Raw genomic sequence first — 11,823 nt, 5'->3', positions numbered from 1 at the left:
ACTAATAGATAAGAAAGATTTCAAGAAAAAAATATATAAACTGACAAACAACTTATGGTAAGAAGCCTCTCAAATGTCCCCAGTAGTCCCCACCTTCTGGTATTCACATTCTTGTACGTAGGCTAGATTTAGCAAGTCCCTTCTAATGAATGTAACAGAGGTGATAAGATGCCATTTCTGAGTTTAGTTTTGAGAATGACTGTGGCTTTAGTTTGGGACACAATCTTTCCTGATCTCTTGAATCACTTGTTCCGAGCGAAGCCAGCTGCCACACTGGGAGCTGCTCTGTGGAGAAGCCCACAGGATAAACTGAGGGAAGCTATGAGCCAATTCCTAGGGAAGAACTGAATCCTGCCACCAACCATATAATACACTTGAAAGCAGATCCTTGTGTAGTCAAACCTCTAGATGAGACTGCAAATATTTTCATTCCAATCTTATGAGATACTTTGTGCCAGAAGCACCTACGCTTGGGCGATTTCTGATCATAAATGTTGTAAAATAATGTTTATTGTTTTAAGTTGTCACATTTTGAATATAATCAATAAGCAATATATAACTAATACCCTACTAGCTAATCAAACTAAGAATAAAAGAAGATAAAGCAAAAACATACAAAGTAAGAAATGTTAAGGGCACTATAACTAATGAGAGAAGTAAAAAATAATTAAAAAGCAAATTAGTGATTACTGAGACCATTTTTTCAGGAGGAGGTAAGATATTCTAGTGGTACCAATATTTGCTTCATTGTAAGGGAAAACTTACTTTCAAAAGCAGATACTAGGCACCATCACCTTCACTAAATTATCAAGCCTGGCATTACTAGTGGTGGAACAATCTAGCATATGCCTCTTGATAAATTGTAGCATAAAGTACACAGCACCACCCAAGATGTATTTTTGTCACATGTGTTTTGCCTAAATCTTATAAGATTTAGATCAAATTCTACATAAGAGAAAGCAGAGTGTAGAGAGATGATTGACACAGGCTACTTCCTCTCTGCCCACCCCCAGCCACCAAAGCGTACATGCTGAACACAATTTAACCTCTTGTCTGGTAAATATCTTTTTTTTTTTTTTTTTTTCTGCAATAGGATAACATTCTGGAGAAGATTAAATCAAGAATATCTACTAAATACCCTACTTCCTCAGTTTCTATTAAACTGTACTATGGTTTTATTACCAACATTAAATATTGGTTTCCAGGTATCACATTTTATCTTAGATAACTTCTTTAGAGGCTGACTTTTGACTTATATTTGAACTTTGGTGGATTTGGGGTCAGTTTGGGGTAATATTTCTTTCTATTAAGTTTTTGGGTTTTTACATCCTGGTAATGAACTAGCACAGCTTCTAAAATTCTGAACAAAGTCTACCATTTCCAATGAGATACAACTCAGGTTGTGATTCATGAAAGGCCCTTGATATCCTCCAGGAATTCGTAGTTCTTTCTGCCACAGTGGAGTTTATGAAATTGGGAAGTTATGTTTTGATTTGTTTTATTTTAACCTGTTAAATTCTAATATAAAAATTTTGATCCTTTTACTTGTAACATGTTTTCATTTTTGGACTATGTAATGGATTATGGAATTATGTTCCCTCAAAATTTGTATGTCAAGGCCCTAACCCCAGTGTGACTGTGTTTGGAGCTAAGGCCCTGGGGTAGGTAATTAAGTTAAATGAGGTCATAAAAGTGGGGCCCTAATTCAATATGACTGGTGTCCTTATAAGAAAGGGAAGAGACGCCAGAGGTGGGTGCAGAGAAAAGGCCATGTGAGGACGTGGCAAAATGGCCTTTATCTGTAAGCCAAGAAGAGAGACCTCAAGAGAAATCAAACTTACTGACATCCTGGTCTTGAACTTCTAGCCACCAGAACTGAGAAAATAAATTTCTGTTGTTTAAGCCACCCCTTCTGTGGTATTTGTTGAGGCAGTCCTAGCAGACCAATACAGACTATAATTTTTAAATGTCTCCCTAGGAATCTGATATTGAGGAGGGTTTATATTGGAATAAGGGATCCTTAGTCATATCAGAGTATATTTATACTGTCATTCAACCTAATTGCATAGCCTTTGAAGATCTACATCGGGGCAATCTAACAAGGTATGATTTAGAATAGGACATAACAAGCCAATGAATTTTCGGATCCAACTTTAGAGGATTTGGGAAGCACAAATTTACCCTAACAACTTTCCACATGTATGGGAGCAGCTGTTGGTAGTGCGTGTGCTGCTCCAGGAAGGTGGAAGAATTATTCTGAAAGGATACTTAGCAACTTCCCTGAGAACAGCATCCACAACTTTGGTTCATCAGAAGTCTGATACTTGAGTCAGATTGATGAAGGGAAAAAAACCAGTGTGACATTATGGGGAAAAAACTTCCTTTCCTTGGCCTTGGATTTCCATGCGGAAGGTGGTCCGTCACAGTTACACTATCACAGTATTTCCGCCTCTCCACTGACTTCTCTTCAGGAAAACGTAGGGGGTTTGATTGCTATGTTTTGGACTAACGTCTGAGTGAGCCTGGCTCAAGTCTTCTTTTTTGATATTAGCTTACCTGCATACGGTAAGCATCTATTCTTCTATCCCTCATGCTCTAAGTGTTACACGCATTACCTGACAGGGCAGCCTCTGTGATCTAGCTCAGCTATGTCTGACTGGACAAGTCTGTCTATTTCTGTGGTGCAATATTAGCAGCCCATGTGGCTATGCCCAAGTCAGGCTCATTTGCATAACTTTGCTTGGGGAAAAAAGGTGATAATCGCCTTTTCATTGGCTGACTTAAGCTTACCTGGCAATGGTTTCCAATTTGAATGGGAAAGATGGTTATGAGAGGTCACATTAACATAATTACTAGCTTATAATCTTTCAAAAATCCGAATTAATGTGCTCCCAAATAAAGTGTATTTCCCCATGGGAGTGTAAGAGAATCCAAAGTGGAGTATAAAAATATTAGAATTTCCTTTATTTTTATCTAAAAATGTGAAAAATATGAGAAATAAGCATTGTTATATTAATACTTAATACAAGGAAGTTGTTCGCTGGATATTTCTACATAATAACAACTACTATATGCCAGGCACACTTAGGTTCCGGGAGCCAGCGATGAAAGAGACAAAGATCTAACACACAACAGAGTTGCTTTCTGTCGAGTTTTCACAATATGAGAAAGCAAATAAATGAATCTGTAATTTAAATTTAGGTAGTGATAAGCGCAATAAAATATCATGGGGAGAGAGAAAGTAGATAGATGTGATAAGGTATAAGAAAGATGCTACTTAGGTCAGGTGAGCTTAAATGTAATATTTTAGCAGAGGTTCCAAGGAGGTGAAAAGGTGACCCATGAGAAGAGGTCCTATGACATGAAAAGTCATAGCATATCTGAGAAAAAAAAAGTCAGAACATACAGGGAGTAGTGAAGGGTGTGAGATAAGAGGAGGTAGAAGCAAGGAGAGGAGCCAGCTCGTGACAGGTTTTCTGGCATGGCAAGGAATGAGGATCTTAGTCAAAGTGTGATAGGCCACTGAAGGCTTCTGAGCAGGTGAGGTAATGACACAGTCTGATATGCCTTTTTAAATTATCTTTCTGGCTTCTGTATGGAGAAAACTAAAAATGTATTGGGAAATGTACTCTTTTTTTTTTTTTTTATGCAAGCATGTTAAAAATTTTTGAAGGCCGTTGATCCTAAACATAAATTAATGTTTTCGGTTTTCTACATCTGTTCTTAAGAAAAGTGGAACAAGCTAAGATTTTTTTAAATGATATAATAGAACTAATATAAAAATAATATCAATAGAAGTACTATGGGCTTTAGGATAGAACAACTTATATATTAATTCCAACTAAATCTGCCTAATTGTGTAACCTCAGGTAAGTTCTGTGAGTTATTACAGACTCCATTTCTTTGCCTGCAAAACTGCAATAATAATTTTCATCTTGATTGTTTTTATATGGATTAGAGCTATGCTTATTGCATCTTGTCCAGAGCAGTAAATCAATAAATGTTGTTTCTCATTATTATTTATGGTCAGATATGTTGGACAACCAGAATTGAAATAACAAAAAACCATGAACTTAATTTTGTAGAATTCCGTTGAGAATATTCAGAGTCCTAGATTCCCCAACTGGTTAATAATATAAGAAGGGCAGAGGATAACCTATTCTAAGCAGAATGTTTATTGACATAGATGCAAGAAATAGTCAGACCAAGGATAAAGTAACAAAGACGACAACCATATGGTCATTAATACATAAGGTTTCCCACCTGTCACTTCCTCTATTCGAAAAATCTGTCATTTCATTTCCAGGAGAAGTCCATTGAGATAATAAGTACCCCTCCCACTCCTGCAACAGATTAATGAATAATTTTATCAGACCATTCAGGATAAGTGAAGTCCAAAATTACTTTCAAGTGAAGTAACCATTTAATTGAGGCAAAATTGTTTGGTTTTGCTCCAATTATCCAGTTAATTGCCTTTTATTTTGCACTTTACTTTTCATGTGTTGACATCAACTCAGCTTTGTAATCCAGTGTTTTGTTTCTTTTTACTCTCCTTTGTGTACAAGTTGGAAGATACAATCTCATTCCTCTGTAACTTTGTTCTTTTCCATGTCATTGATTTTTTCCCTGTGGGTCTAATCAAGCTTAAGCTTGCTTATGTTCATTTGTTTTCTGTTTGTCACAGCAACCCTGATGATGTACTCTTGTTTCTGAGAACAGTACATTTACTGGAGACTTATTGTTGCAGAATGAAAGAAAGAAGCAAGGCATATGGAAGAGAAAGGTGGGGGCTGGAGGTCCTTCAAACAGAGCAGAATGACCTTTAATCAGTTGAAAAGAGAGTGGACGTTAGGCGATACATATTTTTTCAAACATAGAAAAGAAAATGTAAGTGTCGGAGAAAAGAAAGCAAAAACAAGGTGAACCATAGACAATAGATAAATTTTGGATATGAGGTAAATTTTGAAGTATGCCTCACAATCACATGTATAGTTTTCTAAGCAATGACCACAGTAATCAGATAATTCCCGAAATTTCACACAAATTTGCCATGCATAAACCATGTTAGAACATATCAGTAAAGCCTTTTTCTATCTCTGTGTGTGTGTGTGTGTGTGTGTGTGTGTGTGACCCACAGAGAAATGCATCTAAAAATATATTTCTCATAATGACTTGACATGGTTAAATGAAAATTCAATCATATGATTCATTGTATGTGAAACATGATCTAAATGAACATTACCAATAAGTATTCATTTCCTGAAGTATGTTCTGTAGAACTTCTGTACCAAAAATGGCTACATAAAATGTTCTCTGTGATCAATTGAACTTGAAAAATATTTGTCCAGTTATTTGCTTTAAGCATTTTTTTCATATATTCTGTATAGACACCAGTAAGAACTGATGTCTTTGAAATTTTACATTTATTAGTCACAGAAACTAATACAGAGAAAAGCCATTTTTAACAAGTGGCATCATGATACATTTGATACATTATTACTTTTTTGGGGAGATGGGGTGGAGGTGTGGGGCGTGGATTTATTGAACACGTCTATTTTTCCAAATGCTCTGCCAGTCTTGTAGCTCTTGGCAGTCCTAAGGCTACCAATCTAGTCGAGAAAACCATTCTTTATCAATAATTAAGAAATAATGTGATAATGATTAGCTCCAATGGGGAGATTAAAGAGGAGCGAGTAGGTGGCAAGATGGGGGTGAGGGATAATTCACTTAATAGATGAAATAATTGTGTTGGCATAAAAAGATAGATTATTATGAAGTGAATGTAGCTGATATTGAAATGGTACCTATATTTTCTTCTACAAACACAAACTGGCAGATTTTCTACCTTTTCAAAATGAACTAAAGCACAGTGGAGTCATCCTGCTCCTCTTACTGTAATAGGAGATGCGAATCTCTGCGTGGATTTAGAGTTCTTAGGCATTGACAACCTGGATGGCTGAAGGACCCAAATCAATCGTGCTGCGACCCACTGGAATTTCACTTTCCAGTCTAGAGAAAGGGCACAGTTGATCTCATTATAGTGGCTTGCTAGAGGAAGAAGCTGAATTGTGAAATAAACTCATGATGACTATAATCCTCTCCTGGTAGAGAGATTTGCATCATAAAAACACCCTCATCACTGGGCTTGTCATTATTCATATTGGTGGTTTAAGCAGAGAAAACAAGAGCTGAATGTCTCTGAACAATAAACTTCTGATTTGCCTTCGTTTCAATAGGAATTTGTGCTATGTCCTAAATTAGAAAAAAAGTCAGGAATAAATTTTAATAAAAATCATTTATATTGGGAGTTACATTGAGCTTTAAATTTTTCAGCAGAGTTTATATGATCTTGTGTGAAGATATTTCCACATATATATAGCCACATACCTCCTTTACTTATTTATCCAATACCTCCAAATATAATTTTTAAGGAGTCCCATTATTTTCTCTTCTTTACTATTCTCAACTCTAATATTTCAAACAAACAAACAAAAAATAAATGAGATTAAAGTAGTTAATCATTGCTTTTGAAAAGAGTATTTTCCTTAGATTTCAAATGCTGTAGGACATGAGCCACCTAATGTAGTAATCATGTCTTTTAGTGATAGCCAAATAAACAGACTACACAGCTATTGAAACTAACTCATGCAAAATATATTATTTCTATAATGCCTTTGCACTTATGTGGTATATTTGCAATAAATGAATCTTTTAAAAATGTTTATATCAGAATCCACTTCTATCCCCTAATTATTCCTTTCTGGAATTCCACATTCAGGGATTGCATACATAAACAATCCAGCTCTGCACATATGAAAGACACAGTGATCAGTTATGGAAAAAGAAAGTGTCTGATGAGATGCAAGGTCACTGTGATTTGCTAGTGATTACCTTGAATAAATATGTGACCACACGACAAGTGACTTCTAAAAGTTGCATTTTCCTAAATGTCAAGAATTTTTTCCCCTTAGGAATAATTTGGCAGTTGGTCTTGGCAATCACATTTCTATTAAATTACACGTTTTACTTGACAACATTTTTTCATTAGAGCAGGTTGCAAGCTCCGTTACAACCCTTCACTCTGATGATATTTTATTCAGGTAAACTTTCTATCATCTTTTTTCAGTGCATTTGCTTCTTGTAGAAAGTATTAGAACAAGGACTTGCTCATTTCTGTGTGCTTATGAAATCAGTGTGTCTTTACGTAACATAATTCGGTATTACAGCACTAGGCAAGAGGTAAAGGAAAGCCCCCGTAGGTCTGTTTATAACTCATTCCAGTGAAAAGATAACAGAACTTTCAACAGGATGAAAAAGAACAGGCTGCCATGGACTAAAAGTGAGACTTGGACTTACAAAAGAGAGAATAGTTAGCTATCTGCAAAAAGAGTCTTGAAATAATAGAAATAATAGAATGAGTACAATATACAAAACATTTGCCCTTCTGCAACATGGGGATATTGCAGAATCATTTCCACTATTTTCAATTTTCTTTAGCCGTTGGGTAAAGATTAGAGTCTCTATAGATATACAGGTACTGACTTTTGAAAGTTCATGCATTAAGCAATTAGCCAATAAAAAGATACCTTATTGAGTTTATCATTAAAGCAATTCCATAATCGAAGCTAAATGAAGAGCAATCTCCTAGAAGATCAGGCACAGGTGAAGAAAACATTGTGGAGTATTCTTTAGAGAAATGGTACTTATGTCTTGGTCACGCTGGGGCAGAATGAGGCTCTGGGCACTTGTGCAAGCTGAGAGTGAAGCCCACTCTCGCTGAGAGAGAAGAAAAGGACAAAGGTGGTTGGAAACACTTTTCTATTTCATTTAATAAATACAAAATTCACTGAAAAATTGACCATATTCCTGAAACAAAATTTTTCTTTTATTTTTCTTTTTAGTCTCAGCAATGCTCTGGCACAAAGCTTTGAAACTGTTTTGTAAAACAGTTTGGTGCTATTACACCAAGAATAGCAAGGCCATTCACTGAATCTGGTTGTAAAAATATAGTATTCTGAAGAGCCCAAGGCACACTACTTATTTTCAGACAGTGTAACGGAAATCTTCAGATTATGTTTTAATATTAAAATGCAAACAAGTCTGATCACCAATTCCAGTCATAAGTGATTCCTTGAAGAAGAGAGAGGATATTCTGCCCAGGTGTCACTCACTTGATTTGCATGAGAAAAGGCTTCTTGTGTTACAAATTTTACTATCATTTCAAAATTGTGAATCAGTTTCTCTTCTCTTCCTCCACTATTGGTACATCATCATCTAAGTGTGATGTTCCTTTAATTACTTTCTATCTGTTCCTTGCACCTAAACAATTTCACAGTCTTGTGCCTAAATGGATTTGAGATTAAGGAGCAGTGGAGGAAAGAATTTGGGAAGGAAAAAAGAGTTTCTTTTCCATGGTGCCACCTATTTTTTCCCTTTTACATTGATTCATGTATTAATGGGTACAATTATTCTTGCATCCCATAAGCCAGAGCAGCATTAGGTTCTTTATAATGGTGATAAACAAACAATCTCTTCCCACAAGCAGACACAGGGATTCTACAGGGAATATTAAAACCCTTAATATTTCAGGGGTTTGAAAGATGTGATTCTCTTTCCAGGAGACACAAATTATACCATTTTGTGAAAACAGTACATGACCGCAGTCCATAAATTTAAAGCCAGATATACATCAGTTTAGATTTGTGGTTGATCCTATGGGCGGAAAAAATGTTAGCAACTTATTTAAAGTTTCTTTAGTATTTTTTTTAATGAAACGATGGAAATTTTCTCAAGCTTGTTTTACTGTAGAGAGAATGAAAATAAAATTATGCATTTAAATACCTAATACATGAAAGGTTTTCAATAAATATTTTAGTTTCTCTTTTCAAAAGATTTGCTTCTAGTCCCCAAAATGGTTCAAAATTTCCCTAGTGTCATGAGTCTTCCATATTACTCTTTGCTAAGATGTTATCTATTGGAATCTATTTCTATACTCATTTCCTGAATTTCAATCTTTTTGTAACAGATTTTATATTTCATAATAAAGTAAACACTTATTTTGCACTTATGTGCCAGGCACTATTCTAAGAGAAACTAACTCATTTAATACTCAGAAAGCCTTATGACACACAAACTATTTTTGACTCTATCTCACAGTTGAAGAAGCAGATACAGAGGTGAAGAGAAGTTATATAAATTGCTCAGAATCATTTACCTAGAATCTACTCAAGTATAAAAGCTGCAGAGTCCCCTTTTTAATCACTAGGATATATTTCTCTTCATCTTCTCCACTTTCCTGACTCCTGTAACCATTTATATGGCATCACATTACTAAAACATAGTTTTCCTCATGTAAAATATTCGCCAAACTGCAAGAAACCATGACTATTTCATAAATGCTATTGATTATGAGTGTGAAATTACCAAAGTTGTTCAAAAGTTCTGATATTTTTCAAATACTACGTTATCCCTCTATGGACCTTTGTCCTTATAGCCCATTTTGAGGTGTTTTATACTTTAACCTACAAGGCATTTGTTTAACAAAATAGTTAAATTTATAGCTTTTGTTTAACATGTTAAAATAGAATTTATCTTCTAGTTACCACTTTTTTAGGCTCACCTCATTTCATTATTTTGGTTTTCTCTAGCATTATGTCTTGAAGGATAAGATAAGGAACATAATTGTATTTATTATGGGAAACAATGTGTTGGATATAACATTTGTCTCTATCAGAAGTAATCAACATGAAAAAACAAGTGTAAATATGAAATGTGTAAATATGGCTTTTTACTTTTCTCATGGTTTTATATAAATAGACATGATATGAACTGGCATCTTTCATTTTGAATGATGTTTTGTTGTAATTCTTTCCAGATTTTTAGTATTGAGAAAACTCGCACTGTAAAATTACACCGACTGTCCTTTTAAATCCATATGGAAGTAATTGACTCATATAGCCATATCGGCACTGATTCTAAATGCGGCAAGCATTAAATATCTGCAGTGTGAAAACGAAAACTTTATTTTTTTTTTCACACGGCTTGTTCTCTCCTTTATACATGGGCTAAGACTTAATAAAGAATCTTGATAAATACTCTTCCCTACTAAAGCTTATATGAGTTCACCTATGTGTGTGACTCCAGTGCCTGAGTGAGATGTAGTTGGAGGCAGAGCCCCCTTTCCTGAAACAAAAGGAGACACTTCTTCCCATCTACTAAAGCCCACGGGCACACCAGTATCGTTTTTGTACATGAATAGGCTCTGCCAATTGGATGCTCCCATGGTTATTGTGGACAAATTTGGATCTATAAAGAGAAAAGTTATTCTGAGAAGTGGATAAATTGGAATGCTGTTACTGTCAAAAAACAAAACAAAACAAACAAAAGAACAACAACAAAAAACACATCAGTTTTCTCTGTCTTGTAAAAAGTAAAATGTTATGGTACATTATTTAATAGTCATAATGTGAAATAAGGGAAATACAACTAAAGAAACTTAAGGTGTATGTAACTAGATATGCATATGCAATATTTTAACAATCAGCAATATATCTCTATTTTTCTTTACCAATTGCGGTATGCTTTTTATATTTTACTTATAAGCAGTAATTCTACAAATTTTCTGTTATTGTATCTCTTTCAGAGGTAGTAATGATATTGTTTAAGAGCAGGGGTTCTAGAATAAGATTCCTATTTCTTTAATACAGTTTGAACTAATTTTTGTGAGTTGTGTGAGATAGGGGTACAATTTTATTTATTTTTGCATGTGGTTATTTAGTTTTCCACAACACCATTCATTGCCTTTACTTAACCTGGGTCAGCTCTCCATATTTAACTTTTCTTAACCTCCTGTATATAAGGCTGCATATTTTCCCATCCTCCCTTTTACATAATTGCCACATTAAGACTTTTGGTTCCCTTTCTCTGTAAAAATTACTGCTTCTTAGAGAGTTACAGTAATTTCTTCATTGTCCCCATCCAATTCACTAATTTCATGGAAAATTTTGATACCTGGGTTTTCAGTTCTGTCTAAATCACAACACAGCAATAAATAGGAGAGATGTTAATATATAGTTTGGTAATATACGTATATGTAATATTAAATTCAAGAAATACAAATTAAAATTTAAAATGAGTTATTTTGAATAATATTAGAGATCTTTCCAAATGAGGCAGCATTTAAAGTATACATCCTGATAAAATTGGCTTTTACTTAAAGAAATTTTCATAAAAAGAAAAAAGAATATATAAATCTATCACCTTAAATTGCTATGCATATTGGTGAGTAAAGAAAGATGTTCTTTCTCAGCATTACATTCATTTTTTAGTAAGACTGTAACTACATGTTACTGTATAGGTCAGTCCCAAATTTATGTGATAATATATCAGAGAATTCACCACTTAATTTTACCATAAGACCAGATCGATTCCAAGAAAGCCTTTTGTAGATATGTAAAACAACCTTCTGTCTCTCATAAATCATAATTTGTGTTTCTTATGTATGAACAGAAGGTGCAGGTAAACAAACTAATTTGTGAAAGTTAGCTATTTTTCTCTCAATTTTCAATCTCCTAAGAATCCCTTTAATTTAGCTTGTATTGACCTCTCCTTCACTCTTGGATATTCTTATTTCCCAGACAGAGTAACCTCATCGATGGTGGTTTCTAAGCAATGTACCACTGCCTCCACTTCTTACTATCGTCTCTGATTTTGTTTTTGTTTTTGCTTTGAAGTACCGAGGGAAGTTATATATATATATATATGTATATATATATATATGTGTGTGTCTTTAAAAAGATAGTCACAAAAATTGAAAAACCTCTT

Source organism: Pteropus alecto, unplaced genomic scaffold, assembly GCF_000325575.1.
Source record: "Pteropus alecto unplaced genomic scaffold, ASM32557v1 scaffold5, whole genome shotgun sequence".
In the NCBI taxonomy this organism is placed as follows: domain Eukaryota; kingdom Metazoa; phylum Chordata; class Mammalia; order Chiroptera; family Pteropodidae; genus Pteropus; species Pteropus alecto.
The sequence above is the reverse complement of the archived record's forward strand: the minus strand, read 5'-3'. Positions refer to the sequence as shown.